The 26177-nt window shown below is 40.0% G+C and overlaps 1 protein-coding gene across 1 annotated transcript in view; it reads right to left on the reverse strand.

Annotated features, from left to right (window-relative positions):
- Nucleotides 1-24214, reverse strand: part of gli1 (GLI family zinc finger 1) — a 58463-nt gene extending 34249 nt beyond the window's left edge. The window contains exon 1 of the mRNA XM_079432678.1: nucleotides 23818-24214. The gene's annotated coding sequence lies outside the window, so the exon portion shown is untranslated. The remainder of the gene's footprint in view (nucleotides 1-23817) is intronic.
- Nucleotides 24215-26177: the final 1963 nt, after the last annotated feature.

A 26177-nucleotide genomic window follows, 5' to 3' on the forward strand; every position in this document is an offset into this window, starting at 1 on the left:
TGGGAAATCCTGAGTAAATCACAGTGTTTGCTCACGCTTTGTCAGCAGCATGTTTTTATGGACTTCCACTGTTGACAATCGCCTCACTTCTGTTGGCCTCGCACAAGCAGGATAACGCTGTGCAAATATGCTCGTGTACACTCGCACAATCACTCGCTCAAACACACACACGCTTCAGTGCCAATGTCCTGATAACGCCACACAGGTTAGGTCACCATCAACACCACCGACCAGAGTCTTATCACTAATAACGAGAGACTAATTGATCCGCTCACATCGGTGTCCTGTGCATTTGCATGCAAAATCTCTCTTTTTGCGATAACAATTGTGACTTTGTCACATCTGAAGTTCATTTTCCACTCAAAAGGACACAGTCATACTCAAAAATGAACCACAGAATGAGTGTTGTGAACCAAGTATTGAAGCCTCTGTGTTCGGATGAGTGCCAAGTCACTAATTATGCAAGTAGATGTCTATTGTATTATTTACTTAAATGTTTCTAAGCAATATTCATTTTTAAAGCATGGTTTAATTAGGAGCCATATTAAGTAAAAACAGAGTATTGCCAAGTAAGCTCAAATGACTGGCCAAGCTAAAGTTGCTTATTTTCTGTTAAATTTACTTAACTTTGGTATATAATTGAAATTAAATTTATGTAATATTTCTTTATGAATGTGAAGTTCAATAATAAGTACAATGTGAAGAGCAGTAGCAGTAAAATTTACTTAAAATGTGCAAATTGTTACCATGATTTTTTAAAGTAAATTCTACAGGTTATTTATTTCAGTGTAGCCGTTCCAGGTGCATGCTGGGTAAATGGGTGCATGTGGCGGTGGGCGGTTCGGATCGGCGGCTCATTAGTAGCTCTTTGACCTGGACTGCAGGCCTGAGCCTGAACACATTCACATGAATGCAGCAGATCATGAGGCTCACCGGGACCCTCGAGCGCCAACAATAGACCCCCCACCGGAGCCCAGCACTTAATACCAGTGTCCCTGCTTCACACGTCATTTCAAAGAACAGTCCCTCCCCCGTCTGTCTGTCTCTCTCTCCAGCTCAGGTTTGTGTATTGGGCAACAAAGCAGACGCGACACAACCGCTGGAATGGCTTCCTCCTGCCTCACACCAGGAGTGTGTGTGTGTGTGTGTGTGTGCGTGGTCAGTGCTAAATGAGTAATTAGCATGTGAAGGTAAAACAGAAGGCCTGTTAATGATGGCTTTAGAGTGACAGTGAAAGTGTGTGAGGATTGATTCCCTTTTAGGACTAAACCTAATGGATTGTATTTGATTCATGAATTACTAATAATCAGCTACACTGTTAAACCTGTTTCACTCAATCTACTGCATGTCTTCTGTCCTCTGACTGATAGTTTAGATGTTTTATCCAGTAAAAGCTCTTTTAGTGTAATTGTAGAAATGTCCAGCTTCAGCTGCTGCTTCACGTGTCAAATCTGTACTGATTTTGATCAAGTAAGCGTCAGAATAACTGCAGTAATATTTCCAGATGAACTCTTACTGGACTGAAGCAGCTCAGCTTTACTTGATTCTCCATCAATCATTTTTTAGAAAAATCAGTGCATCTCAAATCTGATCATCAGGATCTTCCAAGGAGTGTTTGTTTCCAGAAGCTTTATTTTCTCTGTTCCTCAGCGGAGGAATGATCTTCACAAGCCTCCAAAACATCTCACATCTTCTGAGGAGCGTTTATTTCTTCATCTCTCAATCAGCATTGCATTATATATGTTTGGATCATTTTAATCTCATCTTACTAAGACATATAATTGGAGAATTTTAAAATCATTTAATGTCAGTATCTGCTGTACGGATTAAAGCTATTATTGAGTTAAATGAGAAAGTATCAAATAGCATTACAAATAGTAGCTTTAGAAATAAATATTTGATTTGATTCAACATAACATTTATTACACATAAACGTTTAGGCTACAACAGCCCAACATAAACTATGGAACATAAAACAAGATGATTTGAGAAACATCACAGTATTTTTTGTTCATGAAATGAAAGTCACTTGTTGTAACCAAAATACACTGGTCTTCAAAATACAGAACCTTCTTTAGTTGTGCAAAATAATGCAAGTCAAGTTTTGGTGAACTATCCCTTTATTTATTTATTTTTTAAATAAATGAAATGGCACTCTAAAGAAGAAACTAAATCTGCCAGCAGGTGGCAGTAAATGTCTTTATGAGTCATTCATTCATTTGATTCATTCAAACGGCTGATTCATTCAGGAATTAAGTAAACGGCTCTCTTTATGAATAAGTCTTTGATTCATTGATTCACCCGATTCATTCAAAACGCAGATTCATTCAGAAACTAAACTCCTCTGTGCTGCTCACAGACACACAACAGTTCTGCTGTGGCTTTACAGGTAATATTTGTGTTGGCAAAATTGAGCAAAAACACAATATTAACTTCTTATTTACTGAACTGTTGTATAAAATCACAATTGCATTCGGGACAAACAGCACTTGTGTGATATCGCTTATGTGATATAAAACTCATACAGGAGCATTTTTGCCCCAGTAACTTGAATTAGGACATAACTGCATTGATGGAGTTATAATATTTGTCAACTGTATGAAATGTAAGATGACGTACAGGTCTGGGGGCAGGGCCTGTGTGTTAACTGCGTTAAAATGTTTTAATCACGTTATTTTTTCATAACTAATTAAGTTAAACTGACAGCCCTACAAAAAACATATGCAAGGTTTTATAAAATATTTTGTATTTTTTCTGACTATTATTTCATATGTCAGGCTTTAAAGGGTTCATTTCTGAAAGAGTTGTCAAGGAAAGGATGATGTCTATGATGTGTTTCACTCCATTAAGAGCTGGAAAACACCGCTCAGCGGCTTGTGTGTCTGCTGCAGCGGATCTGAGGCCAGACGTGGCGGTTTGATCTGTATTAAACCGGTCTTCTGAACTTGGCACACCCAGAACCAGCTCAACACATGTGCAAGAAGCAGCTGGACTCAAAACCCAAAACTCAGCATTAGCAGACAGCTGTGAGAGACTGTGTTCGTAAAAAAAAAAGAAGGTAAAAATGATTTTCTGTAGTCATAAACATTATGACACACATACTGCCAAGAGTTCAACTTGTGTTCAACCTGAAATAATCATTTAAAAAGTTTATTTCTACTTGATCTGACAGTAAAGGTTAGTTTAGGTGCCGTGAGGTTAATTCAGTGATATTAGATTCAATTTGATTCAGTGTCAGTTTGATTCTAGCTGAATCAATCATATTCAGTTTGAATCAGTCATATAGATTTGATTCAAGTTGATTCAGTCATATATATTTGATTCAAGTTGATTCAGTCATATATATTTGATTCAAGTTGATTCAGTCATATAGATTTGATTCAAGTTGATTCAGTCATATAGATTTGATTCAAGTTGATTCAGTCATATCAGTTAGATTTAAGTTGATTATACTAAATTGGATTCAAACTCATATTATCATTTAAATTTGACGCAGGTTGAACTAATCATATTACATTTGATGCAGGATGATTTAATCATATGGATCTGATTAAAGTTGAATTAATCATAATAAATTTGATTTGAAGTTGATTCAGTTGATTCACTTTAAAAATTCAAGTTGAATTGATCAATCATACTAAGTTAAATTCAATCTGATAGTCATTTAAATTTGACTCAAACTGAATCAGTCATAATAAACATGTTAATTCAGTAATATCAGTTTGATTCAGTCTGAATTGAACTTGATTCATACCGACTCATATTAAACTTGATTCAGATTGACTCAGGTATATCAATCTGATTCAGCATGAATTAATCAGATTACATTTGACTTAAGATGATTTAGTCTTATCAGTTTGATTCAGGTCGAATCAATCATATTACATTTCATTTAAGTTGATTCAGTCAAAGCAATTTGATTCTGTTTGATTTAATAATATAAATTCGATTAGATTTGACTCAGTCAAATCAATTTGATTCAGGATGATTCAGTCATATTAATCTGAATAAAACTGGCTAATTGAAATGCTACCACAAACACATTTAACATTAGCTGACTAAACACATTTCCAGCTCAGACAGCGGCAGCAGAAGATCCGAATCAGGAAAGTCTGAACCCTAAAGCCAAATGGGACATTAGCATTTTAACAGGCTGACGGGAGGCTTGTCTAAACCTGTCGTCCCACACACACACACACACAGACACACACACAGAGGCTGGTTGTGTGTGTTGTGTACAGACTCATGAAGTTTTCCGCCGGACACACGTCTGTCCTCCAGTGACTCCACTCATTGCTAAACATGTTTGCTCTCTTGCTTTCTGTTTACACACAGAGCAGGCCGTGAATCACGCATCCATCAGGACCAGAGGAAAGTCCTTCTCCAACCCTCTTCTAACTCCTGCAACAAAAGGCCAAAGATAAGAAGCTCCTTCACTAGTGTTTGTGCGGCTTTAAGGATGAAGCTGAGCCTGAGGTCTCTCTCTCTCTCTGTGTGTGTGTGTGTGTGTGTGTGTGTGTATGTGTACAGTGAGGTAAACCACACACACCTCAGAGGTTTAGCAAACACAACTTCACTATCTGGAGGAATCCCAACCGAAGATGCTCAAACAGCAATAAATAACTGTAACTAACCCTAATCCAGCCACAGCAATCAAATACAGCCATTAATGCTCATGTTGAACATACAGGACACAATAATCACAAATTTATGAAATATATCAAAGGATTAGAGCTGCACGATTAATTGAAACCACATTACGGCTTACTGCGATTATCAAGTCGCAAATCAACAATTTAATGTAAAAATATACATTATTTTTCTTAAAAACTCATTTTTTATTTTACTGTGAAATTTTACAATTTTAATATATATACATTTAGTTTTTTGGTTTTAGTAATCTATAGTTCCTCTTCAGGAACTCGAGCTGCGTCGACGACGCTTTGGGGAACGCCAATAGCGTAACCGGCTCTGAATACCAATCAAATCTGTCCAGAATGGGAAAAGGACGTCACGGGCGAGGTGACGTAATGACCAGCTGGCATAAAAGCACGTGCGGGGAAACCGGCATCAGCTTTTTTTCATTCAGCGAAGCGCTCTGTGTCTTGTGAGTCATATTTACCGTTGTCTGTCTGTGAATGATGTCTAAACGTGGTTGTAAAACCAAGTTTGGAGAGAGTGAGGCGCAATACAGGCTGTGTGTTCCTCCGTGCAAACGCTATTTGTGTGCGGAGGACACACACAGCCTGTGTGTGCTTTGCTTGGGAGCGAGGCATGCGGAGGCAGCCCTCGAGGGGGCTGACTGTCCGCACTGCGAGGGTTTTCCTCTGCGTGTGCTTCGCTCCCGAAAGGCCCTTTTCTCCGGGGAAGGGTCTTTCATTAGCGCTCCCCGCGGCGCTGGCCCCGCTTCCGCTGAGGCGGAGCGTAGGCGGCGTTCGTGGGGTTCGCAACGGGATCTGGCGGAGGGATCGGAGACGAGCGAGTCTCTTTCTCCGTCCTCACCTGCCGGATCCCGCGACCGCTCCCCGAGTCCGGAAGCACGCCTGGCGGTTTCTTCCCCTCGGGCAGCGGCCGCGGCGCTTCTCTTGTCTTCCTCTGAGGAGGTTGACATGGGAGGCGCCGAACGTGTCGCACCACCTCTCTCACCCCAGTATGAGGAGCTTGTGGAGGTGATCACTCGTGCTGTAGCCAAGCTCAGTATTGACTGGCCAGCCGAGCGCTCGGTTGAACCGCAGAGAGGCAAACTAGAGGAACGCTTCCTGCGGCTCCAGACCTCACCTCCACACCGGAGCCTGCCGTTTTTTCCCGACCTCCACACCGAGGTGTCGAGGTCGTGGGGAAAACCCTTCTCAGCCCGCCTCTTCGCCCCCTCACCTGGTTATTGCGGCAGTGTGATGGGGGCGAGGGAGCATGGCTATGGGGCCATGCCGCGTGTGGAACAGACGCTTGCAAGCTATCTGTCTCCTGACGCGGCATCGTCCCTGAAGGCTCCGACCTTGCCCACCAAGCCGCTGCGTACAACATCGGCGCTGGTGGGCAAGGGGTACGCGGCAGCGGGTCTGGCTGGTTCATGCCTGCACACCATGGCGGTGTTGCAGGCATACCAGGCGGACCTGCTCAAAGATCTGGACGAGGGCGAGGGAATTTCTGCGGAGGACGTTCGCGAACTCCGCAGAACCGCTGATTTGTCTCTCCGCGCCACCAAGGAGACCGCCCGTGCCATTGGGCGGTCTATGGAGCCCTGGTGGCGGCGGAGAGGCACTTGTGGTTGACCCTGTCCGACATTAAAGCTCGTGACAGGGTCTTCCTCTTGGACGCCCCGCTGTCGCCTGCTGGCCTGTTTGGTGATGCTGTTGACTCAGTTGTCGGCAGACACCAGGAGGCCAGGAGGCAAGCGGCGGCGTTCCAGCGGTTTCTCCCTCGCCGCGCTCCAGTTCTCGGGGCTGCTGGGCGAGAGCAGCCCCTACTGCGTGCTGGCTCCTCACATAGGGAGGCGCAGAAGGAGAGCGTGGCCACCCGTGCGCCTCCTCATAAGCGGGGTAGAAAGAGGGGTGCGCGGCCGGGGACCTCTCAGCCTAAGCAGGATCTGAGGACCATGCTTCAGGCGAGGAGGTCTTCGGCCAAGAGGCCCTGATGGTGGTGTACCAGGGCCTATGAGGGTAGCCCCCGCTGGGGTAGAGCGACGGTCGCTGCAATACACAGCGATCGCCGCCCTCCAGCGCCCTCAGGAGATCGTTCTGCCAACCCTGCCACCTACGGTGCTTCAGGGCGCAGCGGTCTCCAGCGAGCGCGTGTCTCAGTTTCTTCCGCCCGGGACCGTAGCGGAGCTGAGGTGCTCGCCACCCCTTTGGGGGTCTCTGGAGCCGCTAGTTCGGTTGTTCCCTGCCGGCCCGCCGCTTCAGGGCACCGAACTAGCCGCTCTGATTACACCAGAGGCCAGTCTCGAGAGACTGGTTCCCTTAGTAGACTATTTCGCAGCGTGGAAACTTCTGCCAAATGTGTCTCGATGGGTCCTGCGCACTGTAGAAAGAGGCTACAGAATCCAGTTTGGTTCTCGTCCGCCTCAATTTCACGGGGTGATTTCCACGTCAGTGGGCCCCGAGCAGGCTCTGGTAATGGAACACGAGGTACATACTCTCTTAAGAAAGGAGGCCATCGAGGTGGTTCCTCCTCTCGAGAGAGAGTCGGGGTTCTACAGCCGGTACTTCATAGTTCCAAAGAAGGATGGAGGGTTGCGTCCCATTTTAGATCTGAGGCACCTGAACCGCTCAGTCAGCAGACTGAAGTTCAAGATGCTCACGCTCAGGCAGGTCGCGTCTCAAATCAAGTCCGAGGACTGGTTCGTCGCGATCGATCTGAAGGACGCATACTTCCACGTCTCCATTCTTCCCTCTCACAGGAGGTTCCTGAGGTTTGCTTTCGGGGGCGAAGCTTACCAGTATCGGGTACTTCCTTTCGGCCTAGCACTCTCACCCCGCACTTTCACGAAGTGTGTGGACGCCGCGTTAGCTCCGTTGAGACTGCGGGGCATCCGCATACTCAATTACATCGACGATTGGTTGATTCTCGCTCGGTCAGAACGGAGGGCGGTTCAGCATCGAGGTGCTGTTCTCGCCCACATGAAAGTGTTGGGGTTAAGACTAAACGCCAAGAAAAGTGTTCTTTCTCCAGTACAGAGAACCACTTATCTGGGGGTGGTGTGGGATTCGACCACGATGCAGGCACGTATGTCCCCTGCTCGGATCGAGTCGATCCTCACAGAAGTCGAGAGAGTGAGAGAAGGCCAGTCACTCACTGTAAAGCAGTTTCAGAGACTGCTGGGTCTGATGGCGGCGGCGTCCAACGTTTTACCTATTGGCCTGCTGTACATGAGACCCCTACAGTGGTGGCTCAAGACCAAGGGGTTCTCCCCGAGGGGAAACCCGCTTCGCATGATCAAGGTCACGCGGCGATGCCTACGTGCCTTGGACATGTGGAGACAACCTTGGTTCTTGTCCCAGGGCCTGGAGTTGGGAGCTCCTTGTCGCCGCGTAACGCTAGCGACGGACGCATCCCTCACCGGTTGGGGAGCGGTCATGAGTGGCCACCCTGCCCACGGTCGGTGGAGAGGTCGTCATCTCGCCTGGCACATCAACAGGCTCGAGATGTTGGCCGTGTTTCAGGCTTTGAAACACTTTCTCCTAGACCTGAGAGGTCACCATGTGTTAGTTCGCACCGACAACACATCAGTGGTCTCCTACATCAACCACCAAGGAGGTCTGCGGTCGCGCCCCCTCTACAGGTTGGCACACCAGATCCTTGTGTGGGCCCAGGACAAACTCCTCTCATTGAGAGCTGTTTACATCCCTGGGCATCTCAATGTGGGAGCAGACACCCTGTCGAGGCAGGGGCTGTTATCCGGGGAATGGATGCTTCACACCGAGGTGGTGGAGCAGATCTGGAGAGTATTTGGCCAGGCTCAGGTGGACCTCTTCGCTACTCAGGAGACAGCGCAATGTCCCCTCTGGTACTCTCTACATCGTCCAGCTCCCCTGGGGCTGGATGCCATGGTACAGAAGTGGCCGAGGCTGCGTCTGTACGCCTTTCCCCCGATCGCTCTGCTCCCCGGAGTTCTGGAGAGAGTGCGCCGGGACGGACACCGGCTGCTATTGGTAGCCCCGTTCTGGCCGGGCCGAGTATGGTTCTCGGACCTGATTTTCCTCCTCGACGGCTCCCCTTGGGAGATTCCAGTCAGGAGGGATCTCCTCTCACAGGCAGGAGGCACCCTTGTACACCCTTGCCCGGAGTTGTGGAAGCTGTGGGTGTGGCCCCTGAGGGGGCACAGCTGATAGCTTCCGGTCTCTCAACCGAGGTGGTTGAGACCATCCTCCAGTCCAGAGCTCCTTCTACGAGGAGACTGTACGCCCTGAAGTGGAGACTCTTCACTTCATGGTGCGGAGATCGCCAGCTCGACCCAGTTAACTGCCCAGTAGGTACAGTGCTGGAGTTCCTGCAGGCTCGACTCTCCGCAGGGTTAGCCCACTCCACCTTGAAGGTCTATGTGGCGGCAATTTCTGCTTACCACACCCCTCTGGGTGGATCGACAGTGGGCGCACAGCCCCTAGTTACACGTTTCCTCCGTGGTGCACTAAGGCTAAGGCCTCCGGTACGGTCCCGGGTCCCACCTTGGGACTTGGCTGTGGTACTGAACGCTCTCTGTAGGCCTCCCTTCGAGCCTATCGAGGAGATTTCAGATCGCCATCTCTCTCTGAAGACCGTGTTTCTTCTGGCGATGGCATCTCTCAAGAGAGTGGGGGACCTGCAGGCCCTTTCAGTGGCCCCTACCCATTTGGACTTTGCGCCTGGCATGGCCAAAGTTTTTCTATACCCTCGGGCAGGGTATGTCCCCAAGGTTCCTTCTATCACACCACAGCCTGTCGTACTGCAGGCCCTTAGTCCTCCCCCCTTTCGGGAGCCTGACCAGCTGAAGCTAAACCGTATGTGTCCAGTGCGAGCACTGGACGCGTACGTCCACAGAGCTGCCATGTGGAGAAGGACGGACCAGTTGCTAGTGTGCTACGGTCCTCCTAAGAGGGGTCTGCCTGCTTCCAAGCAGACCCTCAGTCGGTGGATTGTGGATGCCATTCACATGGCTTATGAGTCCTCTGACCTCCCCTCGCCGATGGGAGTCAGGGCTCATTCCACTAGGAGTGTGGCGGCCTCCAAGGCCATTCTCGCAGGTGTCCCTATCCAGGACATCTGCAACGCTGCGGGTTGGTCCACGCCTCTGACCTTCGTCAGGTTCTATGGCCTGGACATGCGAGCCACTCCAGGTTCTTCCGTTCTCTTGCCCTAGCTGTGCGCCTTTGGACACACAGGGCAGGGGTGCGGAAGTCTGGAGCCGTTGGTATCTCGTTCCCCAAAGCGTCGTCGACGCAGCTCGAGTTCCTGAAGAGGAACGTCTTAGGTTACTTGTGTAACCCTAGTTCCTCGAGGGAACGAGACGCTGCGTCACGGACCCACACTTCCGGCATCCCTGCCAGCGCTTGCTTCATTCTAGAAGCTGATGCCGGTTTCCCCGCACGTGCTTTTATGCCAGCTGGTCATTACGTCACCTCGCCCGTGACGTCCTTTTCCCATTCTGGACAGATTTGATTGGTATTCAGAGCCGGTTACGCTATTGGCGTTCCCCAAAGCGTCGTCGACGCAGCGTCTCGTTCCCTCGAGGAACTAGGGTTACACAAGTAACCTAAGACGATTTTACTGAGTAGTAATAAGAGTTATAACAACAACAATAATAATAATAACAATATACTACTAATAATATATATATTTATTATTATTATTATTATTTAAGATGTATTCATTTACATAAATTGATTATATATTTAGTGATATATATATATATATATCACAAAGTTTTGCCCAAATTGCGCAGCCAACACGCTAAATAAAACCTAGAATGTTTTAAAGCACATTTTAAATTAAAAAATCCAAAAAAGAGCAATTAGTCTTTTCCTCCAATTTGTGCGGTCCTACAGTGAATGTTTAATTTGTTCAATCAGAATGATCAACACCAAAGCACTCAAGACATTGCACAGATTTTACACATGTCCTCAGATGAACATCCATCATTTCTTCTAGACAACGATGACACTCACAAATGAGACTTTCACTGAAATCTCTTGCTCCTCAGATGATTCTCCTGATGAAAACAACCCAGTAATCTCAAATGTGTCTCTTCTGGATTTTCAGAAGTGATCTCAATAATGTCTCAAACTGAGTTAAGATCAACCAAGAAGTCTGCAATCGAAAGTCTTCAAGCGATTTGAGCTGCTTCACATTTCTTCTATAGCTCTATACTCTTACTGGATGATGACTACTGTCGTTTTTTAGGAAAAACACATGAGACAAAGCTGATACTTAAATGAAATATAACTGAGAACTCAATTAAGCCATAAAAGAGCGTCTCTGAGAAATTAAATATTACCTTGGTAAAGAATACAGACAGTAAATATAGCACTTGTACTTCATAAAGCAGAATATCTAATAGTAACAGGAAACTAAGATCAGTCTAATTACATTTTATAGATTGTTATATGTGTTAATAAGGTGCTTTACTGCTGGCTTCATTACTGTTCGACTTGCCAACAACTTGTTTGTTTGTGAAAATCATGCAACTCTGCCAATTAAATTCTTTAGCTGTTGATAAAGCATCAACACATCCTGAAACTCTTGAGTATACAAGCCTCAAAATACCTCGTTCTCTGATTCAGATGAGCCTTCACCACATTAAACTACAGATCGATCAGCGTCATTCTCAGCATTTGACCTCACAGCCACAGTAAAGCAATAAGGCACCTGAGGATCTTTCCTCTTTCACACAAACACTTTCTCACAAGAGTCCTCCAGCTGACAGGCCAGATGAAGCCCAGGACTCCAGGTGTCTCCACAGGGAGCCACTCTCACACACACACACACACACACCTGCTTATCTGCGAAATGAACAATGGTTGAAGCAGGGAAAGGCATCATCATCATCATCATCATCTGGGAAAGTTCTCGCAGTGACTGTTTAACAACCTACAGGTGGGTAGTTCACGTCAAACACTGCTGGGTAGTTGACAGGATTATATTCTATCTATTTTAACCAAAACATCTATTATTCAGGCAGTTTAATGGACACAGGAATATTTGTAAAAACTAAATTTGAAAACTTTAAATTTAATTTTTAAAAGCAGTGCAGACAAAAATGGGATTATATAAACAAAAAAATATATATATTTATTTTATTTTAAGATTTTATAAAATAAAATGATCGGATTTTCATTCATAATTTCAATTTTAAATTTTTTCCCCAAATTCTGAGTTTTCTGTTTTAATATTTCTGGATTACATTATAATGGATTGATTACATTTGAATAATCAAAAAGCATGTCTAATCAACTGAATTAATAATACTTTAACAATTTAATTAATTAAATAAATAAAAATGTATCAAATGAAAATAAAAACATTGTTTACAATATAACGTCTCTGTAAAATACATTGCTGTATAAAATAGGTTTTTTAATCATTTTAAAAATTATAAATAATATATTTCTGTCATAATTTCTTCAAGTAAAACTAAACTTTTATTTTGCTGGTTTGTAGTGAAGACGAGTCAGTGTCTGCTATTCTGTCCATATTATCTGTATCATCCATGTTTCTGTACTTTTTGTTTTATACTGATGACTCATCCTGTACTTCACCAATTCTTGTCCAATCAGACGCTCTCTGGAATGAGAATGCCCCTCCCACTATATTATAAATATCAGTTGACAGGGATTGGCAACAGCAAGTAACAAACAATCACTCACAGCTGTGATGAAACTAAAATACTATTAGCTATTAAATATGGACAAGCTCTTCAATATATCCAATTGAAGAAAAAAAAAGAAACCTGCACTGGTTATGCCATAATCATCTCTGTATGTTCATGTGAGGTTCCAGCAGGCTGGTGTTTACCGCAGTGAAAGCGGTAAATGAAAAGGTAAACACAGTCTGTTACCTGTGGAGGAGCTACAGACACTGTTTGAGCAGGTGTGAGCACTCACACACACACACACACACACACACACACACACACTCACGCACACACACACTCACACACTCACTCACACACACACTCACACACTCACACACGCTCACTCACACACACACTCACACACTCACTCACGCACACACACACTCACGCACACACACTCACACACGCTCACACACACACTCACGCACACACACTCACGCACACACACACACACACACTCACTCACACACACTCACTCACGAGTCAACACTGAGAAGAGAAGACACAACTAAAGCCATAAAAATAGTAACACTTCACAATAAGGTCGCATTATTATTCTTTTTAACATGAACTAATAAAAATGCAACTCTTGATTGTTAGTTTACGTTGGCTCAGGTTCATAAATAATATTAACAACTTTTGATTTTATTGATGTATTAGTAAATGCTGAAATTAACATTAAACATGAATAAATGCTTGAGAAGTATTTTTATTTTTTAGTTAATGTAAAGTAATGTTGCAATTTTAATACAATTAACTAATCTTAACAAATACAACTTTGCTGTAATGTGATTCAAATACCCTTAAAATAATAAAAATAAATAAATTACTTTTTTTTTTTTTTACTGGTTGCCAAGGCAACATTTCACATTTTCATTTAGTTTAAATTCATTTAGTACCTTGATGTACTAAAATAATTAAAACTGAAATAAATAATTAATAAATAAATAATTATAAAAACTACAAAACCAATAAGATTACAAAAAAATTAAAATGAAATCTGAAAATACAAAAATAAAAGCTAATTCAAAATATGAAAAAACTATAATAAATAAATAATATATAAAAACCATTTAAACATTTTGTAACTTTGTTACTAGAAATAAAATAAACATTAACTGATATAAAATAAAATACATTTTATTTCAGCCAGTTGTCAAGGCGACATTAGTCATTTTCATTTAGTTAGCTTAGTTTTAGTTTCATTTAGTAGATTTACTTGATGTAAATGCAAAGGTTGCTGTGATAAGAATGTTTCTATTAGCAAAATAAGACATTCAGCATTGCATGAACAAACTAATTTCCGTTTGCTAAACAAAGTATCTTTACTGAGAGAACTAAAAACTATTGTTGAGAGAACTAAAAAGTCTTACTGCATCAAGTTGCCTTTTTTTTTTTGCGTTTTTGCAACTATTTATTTTTTGCAGTCTGGACTAAACCATCAGCTGTTCTGTCCAATGCGAGAGGTCGAGGCTGGATAACACTTTATTAAACGTTATTTAGCAAATCTGTGTCTAAGAGCTCCAGTGACCCCAAGTCCTGAAACTCTGCGTGTGCAGTCCGTGTGTAATTAATGAGTGCAATTATTATAACTCTGAGGAGGAACGGTGTGTCTCAATGAGAAACAGATGCGGCACATGGGGAAAGGTCAGTCGTTCACAGACACACACACACACACACACACAGCGCCGGCTGTAAATAATAACTTACGAGCTCACAAGCAAAAACGACTATTACCATAAAAGCCTCAGGCTGCATTAGTGGCCACACGGCTGACGGAAGTGTGACGAAATGAGAGACTACAAGTTATGGAGGAAACCAACAACACAACGAGAAAGCAACTACTAAAAAAAATAAAAATAAAAAAAAAACATATTTTTTTATATATATATATATATATATATATACACATACACTATGAATAATAAATTAAAAAAGAAATGTATATGAATAAATGAGTATAAATATTCAAATATTACATTTAACCATTGTTTTTATTATTAATATTTTATTAATAATAATATTAATAGTTATAAAAAATAATTTAAAAAAATTAAAAGAAATTACTCAAACCAAAAATACAACAAAAAAATATGTTTTTTGGAAATGTAAGTTGGGAAAAACTGAATAATAAAAGGAAATTAATAAAAATGAGTATAAATATTAAAGTATTACATTTAAATATTATTTAATATTAATCATCATTAGCATTATCTGTAAATATAATACAAATATAAATTATTTTATTTAATTATAATTTATTAAAAATTATTTTTAATTATAATTAAAATATATTAAATGTGAAAAAAATACAACAACAATGAATATTGTTATTAATATTGTTTAAATAATACTACTAATATTTTGTATTATTAAAACAATAATAAATGAAAATAAGTTTAGTGCATTCAGTGCATTCAGAGCTGAAGAAAGCTTTAGATTAGGGACACAATAAGAAAGAGGTTGCGCTGTAGCTCAGGTTTCATGTGTCTATCGGTCACATCTCCTGTACACACTCAAATCCTGCTGGAATTACGGAGGATATGCGGGCCCTGATTTTCCTTCGACTTTTTTTTGGTTTTGTAAAACAAACAGAGCAAACTTGCACGAAAACAACATTCTGAGCGGAGCAACTCTTATCAGATCTGCACTTGAACTGGGAACAAGCAGAAACGAGCTTTCGACGGCACGCTAAACGTCTCGATCTGTCCCTCTGACGCCCAGCTCATCGCGAAAGATTCATATTAAATTAAATTGAACATGACGTGGGCTAATACATCTACACACTTTAATACAGAGGTCTGACAGGTATTTGGGTTGTTGACAAGCACTATAGACTACGTTTTTTATTATTAACAATAGTGCTGTCAAACGATTATACATACAAACGATATATATATACATAATAAATATACACAGTACACACACATCTATTATGTAAACAAAACTTTTATTTTGGATGTGATTCATCGCGATTAATCATTTGACAGCAGTAATTAACAACAAGGTTAATATGTATATGCATGTAATACATTAGTTCATTTTAAATCCTGTGGTGTGAGAAATTAATTTTTAAAAGTACAAATATTCCATGCATTCTCTCAGTTAATACGAGCTCATAAAAATGCATGTAAAATGATTGCACAAGAATTAGAAAAATGCAGTTTAAAATAGTTTTATGTGGAATATTGCATGCCAACTACCTCAAATTACCCATATAAACCTCATCCACACTGCAGTTTTGCAAATCAAAGAAAAGCAGTGTGTGTGTTCAGTGAATAGCACTAATAATGCAACATACTGGCTGTGGTGTAACTCAAGAGCAGGATCACACACACACACACACACACACACACACACACACGGGGTCGGTGTAACTCATCCTCAGAACATTCCTGCGCTGATACTTCACTCTTCAGCAACATAAACACATTTAACCAGTGCTGCAGCTTACCAATCATTTCTGCTCTAAAACTATGAATAAATAAAATAGTGACGCAAACACAATCTAAACCTGGAGCACCAATAACACTATTAGTTTTGTGCATCGAAATGACATCAATTTTCTTTTTTAGAGTCTGACAGCTGATGCTCACCAGTAATATTTTAGTATCAATGAGATACTATTATAGCTTTTATTGATATTTTGAATTAGTTTTAGTTAACTATTATTAACTCAGACGGTCTCCACACTGCAAAAAAACTAACAAAAAACAAATCAGATTCTCAATGAATTAATATCCAAACATCCTTAAAAAAAGATGCAGTATAACAGAGAAACAAAACTGCACAAGATATTAAGACAGAAGTGTATTTCATCTTCTATTTTTTACTTATTTTAAGCATAACAATTTTTATTAGCCAACTTTCTTTGTGTTTTTTGCAGTGTGTCGGCTTGCATTAGAGAACATTCACCTAAATATCCCCACGGAAGAAAGAAAATCATACAGGTTTGAAACAACATCAGACATGAGGTGAGTAAATTACCCTTTTTTATTTTTGGTGAAGTACTACTGTTTGTTTTCAACCGTTTACAAACATTTTCAAAACTTTGCCTATTTTTTGTGACAAGGAAAGATTTTGTGTGGAAGCAGTTGAAAAATAAGTAATAAATAAAATATAATAATAATAATATAAAATAATAATAATAAATATATAAAATATTATAAATAACAAATAAATAATACATTATAATAATATAAAAATAATAAAATAAAATAATCTATTCTAATTCTATTCTTTAAAATAAAAAGGTGTCCCTTTTAGACTTACACTCTATTCTGTTTTCTTTTTATTTATTATGTAATAATAATTTAAAAACTTTGCTACGTGTACTGCATTAAGCTAACTGAGACTTGTCATAGCACTTGCATATCATTGCTCTTTTGTTGGTTTTGATTGCTTCCATTGTCTTCATTGTAAGTCGCTTTGGATAAAAGCATCTGCTAAATGACTAAATGTAAAAAAACTGTAATAAGTAGAATTTTGAAAGGAAGGAAGAAATAATAAAGTCAATGAAAGCAAGAAAGAAAGAAAGTGTCTGGGCAGCAGTGTGCAACAGCAGGAAAGCAGCACTGAGTTTCTGCGTCTCTGATTGGTCGAATGCGTCTATGCAGCCCACCCAAGAAGCCGCAGCAGCCCATGGGCATAAATCTGAGAGTCTGACTCACAGCGCGTTTCAAACTATCTGCAGCTCTCTCTCTCTCTCTCTCTCTCTGTCTCACTGCGCATTATTCTCCCCAGTGCTAATAAAACTCAACTCCTCTCGTCTCCGGCCAACAATATCATTTTTGTAAAGACTTAATTGAGTTTACCTTTGAGTGAAGGGAACATGTGTGCTCATACGTGTACGTAACGGCGGAAGTAATGCACTTGGCATGCGTGTGAGGTGACGCAAACTTATGCAATGACGAACAGATGAAAGCGTGCGCAGGTGAAGCTGTGTGTAGAGGTGAGCATATGCGTGTTTGTGCTTGCGCATGTTGGGATTATTATCTGCACTGCTGCTAAAACATACCGCTGCCAAATACTCTGAGTAATTAATTTGACTTCCTTTTGATGATTCCTCTGGGTTGCATCTGCTTTGTCAAATGCCAAAAATCCGAAGCGCAAGAAACACATCAAAGACGCGTAATTACAATGATGCGAGTTCAAAACTCCAGTGTCTCCATGACAACCGAGTGAATAATAAACACGCCCCCTCGCAGCTCTGGACACCAGTGAGTCATCACACACACACACACACACACTCACACACACATGAATGTGTACAGATAGAGAGAGACCCCAAACTCAGAATTCAGTTTCTATACAAACCAATAGGAAAGAATAAGCACACAGTTGTTTGATGGACCTGCGTTAGTGCCAAAAGGCTTCCGTTAGCATACTCGCACACACACAGATCTGGCCTGAAACAGTGGAAAAAGTGTCTGAATTGTAAATAAATCAAAGATTGTTGGAATAAATACTATTTCAAATACAAATTTCACACTAACCCATTTTGACCCAGAGATTTTTTTTTTTTTTCTAGTTAAATGTTATTGCATTAGACTAAAATAGCTATAACTATTATAGCTATAACGATCATTTTTGGGGGGATTTTTCCCCACCTTGTTACACTTGTTGTGTTCCTGCTCACAAGTGACCGGCCTTTTAAAAATGGCGTATGAATCTCTCGTTATGCTGTATTATTACCAAATATTGGATCTTTTTGTCAACTTGTTTTCTTTCAATTTTCAGGTTATGTATGAACTGATTGGTTTATCTGAGCTTATGCTCTGCAGTTTTTGAGTGATTATTACCCAAATTAACCACAAATAATGCTTTTTTCACTCAAAAACTGAGGTGCATGCGCTCAAATCAATGAGGCCTACGATCAATCAGCTCTAAAAAAGACATTCAAAACCTATGCTAACTGAAAGAAAACAAACAGACAAGTTTTGGTGATAATACAGCACTATACGAGATTTACAAGCCATTTAAAAGGCCAGTTATTTGGGGATTTACAGCACAAGGGTTATTTGGCAATTCTTTATAATTCTTTGTGAAATTTACTACAAATTTCTGAGTGAAAATCATTTATACACCATTTTTTTCTGTTCAATGTAAACTAATGGAGAGCTATTGGAGACTTCAGTCCCAAACGAGTCAATAGTCATCATACAGTAAGCGTATGGAGTTCATTAATAGAAATGAACGTGGAAAGCAGCTCAGATCATTTGATGAGAAACATATTAGTTCTGTTTTGAGTTTGAGACATTGTCAAGATCTCTTCTGAAACTCCAGAGGAGACACATGTGAGATTAAAGGTGTCTTTTTCTCAGAGGAAACATCTGAGGAGTAAGAAACACTGAAAGAAAGTCTTCGTTTGCATTTATTCAACAAAAACAAAGGATATTAAAGAGTTCTTATATTTGTGATCTTTCTTTTCTTTGGAACAAGCCAAACACCAGAACGATGAGACTATATCTGGAGATGAATTGGACTATTGAAACTTGCTGAGCTGGTTTAAAGTGATTCATTTATTCGGAGGCTAAACGTCAAGATGGCATGAAGTGAACAGTAATTGAAGTGAAAGGTAGAATAAGGGGAAATAAGTTGATAAACAGGTCTCGCGGTCTAAATCTCAAACAATTCCTGTCCTACACTGACAGTACGATCACTTTCATTTGCAGAGCATCTCCTCGCCACCAGATCTGCAGATCAATGCCAGCATCTGAAACACTCATGATTATAATACATAGATAGTCTTCATCGTGGACAATGGCTGCTTGTAAAGCTCAATTGTCCAACCTTTTCGCAACACAAGCTACCCTCTAATTTGAAAACTTATGTTCTGTTCAAACATGACGTTGCAACATTTTTCCACCTGAAACTGATGACAGATGATCCGACGCATAATGTCAGCTCAAACTATGAGAATGACCACTGAAGAAACGCTTAGACTTGGTTGCAAGCAACTCCAGAAATGGTCATCTGGATGCCTTGAAGGAAAAGTTCATGCAAAAATTAATTTCTTTGAAAAAGATCATTCTGTCTTCACCCTCATGTCATTCCAAACCCGAAGGACTGTATTTCTGCTGTGGAACACAGAAGGAGATGTTTAACAGAATGTTCACGCTGCTCTTTGTTTCCATTTCTTTTGTAGCCACTGGAACATGAACATTGTGATATACATCTTTTCTGTTCTAGTGCAGAAAGAACACCATAGAGGTTTGAAATGACACAAGGGGGGGAAATTATGACAGAATTGTCAGTTTGGGGTGAATTTTTCCTTTATTGAAGAGAAAAGAGAAAAGAAAGAAGGCAAGAAAGACAATGAAAGCAAGAAGAAGGCAAAAACAATAAAAAAGAGAAAGAAGGAAAGAAAGAAAGAAATAAAGACAGAAGGAAACCAAAAATGCAAGACAGAGAGAAAGTAGTCAAGAAAGCATGTAAGAAAGAGAGAAAGACAGAACGCAAGAAAGATAAAAGACAGATATAAGTAAAGAAAGAAAATCAAGCAAGCAAGATAACAAAAGACAAACGAATGCAAAAAAGCAAGAAAAAAAGCCAAAAAACAGAAAGAACGCAAAAAAGCAAGAGCAAAAATGCAAGAAAGAAAGAACGAAAGAAAGACAGAAAGAAAGGCCAATAATGTGAATCCAGCTGACACATGCACTGTAAGACCTGAGAAGACACGCAGCATCAATCCTGAGCTTTATTCTGGCTCTCTTGTCCTTCATGAATGAAAGAGGGACAAAAAAAAGGATGGAGGAAAAGCCCGAGGAGCATAAAAGAGGGACCAGGGGTATTTAGCGGGTTTTACCCTCTCTGACTCCTTCCTTTCCTGCTTGGGTCTCTGAGCTTCGGCTCTGTGCCGCTCGGGCCGCTGACTGGACAGACAGCTGCTATTAAAAGTTGATTGTTTCAGGTTCACGGAGTGTGAAAGGGTGTTATTGGGGTCTACGATCCCCGTGAGGGTGGTCTTCATGCCGCAGAGAGGGAGAGAGGGGGAGGCAAAGGAAAGTGTCACGTGACATGAGTCTTGCTGCGCAGCCCCAAAAAGGAATCTGGCGGAAAAACCACTTGTTGCCGCCTGCCTGCCTGGATTCTGCCTTGGCGAGCTTTAGTGAACGCCGTCTCTCACACACTTGCATTCACACAGTAAAACACAGCGAGGAACATCCCACCCACAAATACACACACATTTATTTAGAATAAACAGAGAAAAAACACACACACTATAGTTGCTCATAGGTTTCCGTCAGAATAAAAAAAGAAAAAATGTAATGCAACTTTTTAACCACACAATTATGACTTTTATATCTTGTAATTCTGACTTTTTCTAGTAATTCTGAGAAAAAAAATTCATTCTTGCAATATATAAACTCAATATTATGAGATGTAAACTCAGAATTCAAGATATAAATTCAGAATCATGAGATATACACTCAGAACTGCAAGATATAAACTCAGAATTGAGAAGTAAACTAAGAATTATGAGATATTAACTCAGAAATGCAAGATATAAACTCAAGAAAAGAAAAGTTCGAATTGCAAGAAAAAAAAGTTTCAATTGTGGGATAAAAGGTCACAATTACCATTTTTATTCTGTGGAAGAAACAAGCTTCCATACAGCGGCACAATTTGGGGGAAAAAACTATAACATTTTCTGATAAATTTGTCAAATTATTTAAAATTTGATTAAATAAATTCTTTGTTTGCTGTATTTGCACTTCTCAAGTTTAGGAAGATAAGGTTAGTGAATGATGCATTTTCAAATGCACATTATAAGCGACTCAAACTCAGAGTAGATGCAAAGATGGAGTTTGTGCATTTACTGCAAACCGAGTCGCTTCAAGACACTGAAAACACTGGATCACGAGCTGCTCATGTGCAACTGAACACAGTGCCACACTTCACTATGATACGCAATTAAATCACAAAAAAAGCCATGTTGCAATTTCAAGTTTTATTCTGATTAATCATGCAGTTCTAGTTGCTCCGAAACACCTTTAAGTCGTGGCCTAATGGTTAGAGAGTTGGACTCGTAATCCAAAGGTTGCGGGTTCGAGTCCCCGGCCGGCAGGGATTGTAGGTGGGGGGAGTGAATGTCCAGCGCTCTCTCCACCCTCAATACCACGACTGAGGTGCCCTTGAGCAAGGCACCGAACCCCCAACTGCTCCCCGGGCGCTGCAGCATAAATGGCTGCCCACTGCTCCGGGTGTGTGTTCACGGTGTGTGTGTGCACTTTGGATGGGTTAAAATGCAGAGCACGAATTGTCACTTCACTTTCACTTTAAAACTCAAAACGTCTCTCATGCAGAAGTGTGAATCGCTCTCAGTCTCAGGGTATTATAGCAGCACTGCTACTGAACCTTTATTTGACAAGATCAGTCTCTGGATCTCCACCCACAGGTTAGCAAAAGGTGGCATACATGCATCGCCTCTTTAGCACTCTGGTGTGTAACATCTCAAGCTGTCTGAAAGACAGACTCAGAGGGAGGTTTCAGGCCAGATCTGTGTGAGTGCGAGTATGCTAACGAAAGCCTTTTGGCACTAACGCAGGTCCATCAAACACTAATGAGCTCGGGGGGGAGAGGAAGACCAGATACCACATCAACCTGGATTCGCAAGCAATGACCTCTATGTGCAACTGTGCTGAAACAAACCAAAAACAGCTTCCAGAAAGCCCCTGCGTTGCACATAAAAGCATGACAACTGTAGTTATGACTAATAGTTGAGAAGATAACTGAACTGTTGACATATTAGCATATTAGCCAGACAATTGACAGAAGCTTCCAGAGGTCAAAATCTGGTCAGAAAAATACATTTAAAAAAAGCTTTTCCTAATCACATAATGGACTGGTAACTTTTAATTTGTTGTAGACTTTTCTTTAACAAAAAACTTTAAGCAATCCATTTTATGTAAAAGAAAATTAAAACGTGAAGCAGGGCTTTATGGCATTATGACATCATCCCCTTATTACTGATCTAGTGGCTCATCTGAGATTTTCACACGGCAATTACACAGATTTGTGACGATTATATTAGATGTTTGTTTCCCCCCCCATTCTAAACTTACACAGTCTCTCTTTCTACCTTAATCTAACATAATATGTAGTTTGTGTTTAAGAACTCATGATCACAATCAAATGCTGCACAACAAAATATGAGATCCCCCTCCAGGATCATTAAAATCCTATTAATAAAAGTGCAAATATTCTTTGAGGATTATATATAGTTTACTTGGGATTACATAGCTTTTTATATAAAGAATACCCTTATACAGAAAATTCTTCATAAAAACCTAAATAATTCAACATAAGCTATATACTGACTACTGTATATATTAGTGCTGTCAAACGATTAATCGCAATTAATCGCATCCAAAATAAAAGTTTTTGTTTATATATGTGTGTGTGCTGTGTATATTTGTTAATATAAAAGACACACACATACAGTAAATATTTTGAAAATATTTACATGCATATACATTTATATTCTTATTTTATATTATATAAAATATTATTATATTATATTATTAAATATATACATGCATGTGTTTGTATTTATATATACATAATAAATATACACAGTTTACACATTTATTATGTAAACTAAAACTTTTATTTTGGATGCGATTGTTTGACAGCAGTAATATATATGTATATATATATATATATATATATATATATATATATATATATATATAAAATAATTTATTTATTTTTCTGTGATTTTTGTATCTCTTTATATGAAGATCTCCGGTCAAAAGACACGTAGTCAGTGTTGTGGTGGGGCTTCAGGTTAGACACATTTGGAAAAGATATTGCGCACTTCAAATATTTCCCGTTACAAGAAACAGCTGTTGAGATGAGGCCTGTAGAAGAACAGACTGACCTCTACACTGGAACCATCACATCAATCGATAAAATACATGCAGAAGAGAACCAAATGAAACATAAGCATGCAAACAAACACAGCTTGCTTAGTTGCTTGCTTCGTTAGTTGCAATGTCTGAGTTTGAGATACGACTGCGAGACCACCAGGATACTACAGCAAGAGTCCCGAGAGACCACCGTCATGCACGCTTCACAAGCAGAAATAATGTGCAAAATTAAACCCAGGACAAAACCAATAGATCATACAGATATTAAAACTAACATTCAGAATAAAGCCGTACAGAGAAGTTCTTGACATCTTTAAATGACATCTCTCCTCCCGTTTAATAAGCATTAGTTGCTTAAATACTTATGTGTTCATCATTTCCTCAAGAGACCCTCAGCCTGAGTGTGTAATAGACACACATGTTTGGATTGTTAATCAATACGCAAACATTCCACTTGATTAACACTCCAGCACACTTACTAGACAGCACTGCAGATCCTATTCACACGTACACCGCCATGATACAAAGTAACACCACATCTGTAAAAGTTCGCATCACGTTCTATACAGTAAACATAAGTTGCACACATGTGTGTGATATGAAGGAATCGCGCGTTACCTTCGAGGACTCGCTTCTGCCTTCATCAGTCTGTGTGGCCTCGCGCTGATCCCAGCAAACTCCACTTCTCCCTGGAAAACTTGCGCGAGCGGAGCTGAAAGCCGAGAGCGTCCCGATGGGGGTTCGAGAATTTCCAATAAAGCCCCTCTTTCTCCTCACACACACACACACACACACAGATGCAGATGCAGATAGGAGCGCTAAACTCTCCTCTTGTGAATTTTATTCTCCGCTCTGGACTCACATCAGCACAAACTCCGCAGAAGTTTTCTCTAAAGTTGGAATTTAGAAAAGAGATTCCATATTCGGTTCCGCCGGTCCCCGAGAGCCCAAAGCTGCAGCGGCAGCGCGAGAATGCGAGACCTCCCCCTCTCTTTCTCTCTCTCTCTCAGACTCCGTGGACCACCCCGAAACAGGAAGTTCACTTTTTGTTTTTCTTGAGGGAAAAAACAGAAAGCCCTGCTGGATAGCGTCATTCCTGCAGCATTCATAAATAATAATAATAATATTTATAACAAGCAGTGATATTTAGAAAAACATATTTTAGAAATTAATTGGGTCTGTTGCTTTTTTTTATTCTTTAGCATAATGTCTGTGAATAACCACAGGATTCAAAACTTTTCTAGTAAAATATTGCTTTAGCCAAAGTTTTTGGGTAAAACAGTATTTTGTGTTTGTGGACAGATACGCGAAGAGGAGCTGATAAAAGACTTGTGTAAATAATCAATCTATCCAACGCAATGAAAAACATTTTAAATGTAGGCTACTTTATATCCAGTGCTGGGAAGGTTACTTTGGAAATGTAATGGGTTACAGATTACAAGTTACCCTATTTAAAATGTCAGAAGTAGTGTAACTATTTAAATTACTTTATTAAAGTAATGTAACTGATTACATTTGAATACTTTTCTAAATTTCTTATGTTTTCTAATGTAATTTTTAAATCATTTTTAAAACATGTAAATCAGACAGGGTTAACCTTATAGTACTAAACACTGCAGACTTTCAAAATCCTTCATCACTTGCATTAAAAATTATAATACTTTCATTTTAAAGCACAGCAACCGCAAAATCAGACTGACTTTGAGATCATTCTGAGGTTAAATACAGATTTAAACTCATACGAAATAGTTTAATAGCTATGATACGTTTATGAAATCAAATCTTTGCATAGTTATGACAGGAAACACTGGCATCTATAGGAAACCTGTTGCCTTAAAACGATTAAGTAAATAATAATTTAAAAAAATAAGTGAAGTGAATTGTCAAATTAATGTAATTTAATTATTATTTACTTAATCATTTTAAGGCAACAGGTTCCCTCAATTTTTTTAAGTTAAGTCAACTTATCACTTTTTACAGTGTAACAGTAGCTTAGAAAAAAACAAGCTAATCTTAAAAAATAAAGCAAATACATTAATCCAAATAGGAGTTATTGAATAAGCATGTGTCCTAAACTCCTGAAACAATGGCGTCTCAAGAGCAGTCACTGCAATTTATGAAAGAAATCAATTAAATCTGCATGTGACTGTGTGTGAATACAATTGAGATGTAACCCCCTTTGTAATTCTTAACATTTTCACAAGTAACTGTAATTTAAGTACTTTTTTTTTCTCAGTAACTGTAACTGATTAATTACATTTATTTTGTATTTAAATTACGTAATTCCGTTACATGTAACTATACTCCCCAACACTGTTTATATCTCATATTTAATAGCCTACACCTTCTGAGTAGCTGACCTGTTTTACATCTCACTCCGAGTTGTATTCTGTGTATGTGACGAATAAAAATCTTACAATTTTGAAAATTGCTATACATAGCCTACTCTTCAAATTAAGCGCTAATCGAAGTACGAAACGGTAAAAAAAAACAAAAACAAAAAAAATCGCAATGTTGCATTCTGCCCAGATTTCCTTAACGTCTCAATACATTTTTCAACTTTATACAAACCAAATCTAAACATTAAATAAAATCTTATTAATTAAACATTTTAGGAACAACCATAGCCTAGTAACTTGTAAGCGAAAAATACAGCCATGTCACATGACAACTTTTGTTGAACTTTCGACAGTGAAGTGTTTGACTAAAAAAGGAAAATAAAGCTTAAAAACAAACTTCAACGGCAAATCTGTGACATTAACGCAATATAAAGTGCTAAACATTTCACATACTGTGAGGAAACTGTGTTTATCATTTCGTAGCAAGTCTCGCCGAAAAAAAACATTAACGGAGCGGAGAAGATTTCAGAATCAGAATTAGCTTTATTGCCAGGTATGTTTGCACATACGAGGAATTTGTTTTAGTGACAGTAGCTCCACAGTGTGACAGAATGACAGCAACAGGACAGAACACAGATA

The sequence above is a fragment of the Barbus barbus genome (assembly GCF_936440315.1).
Source record: "Barbus barbus genome assembly, chromosome: 13".
Classification (NCBI taxonomy): Eukaryota; Metazoa; Chordata; class Actinopteri; order Cypriniformes; family Cyprinidae; genus Barbus; species Barbus barbus.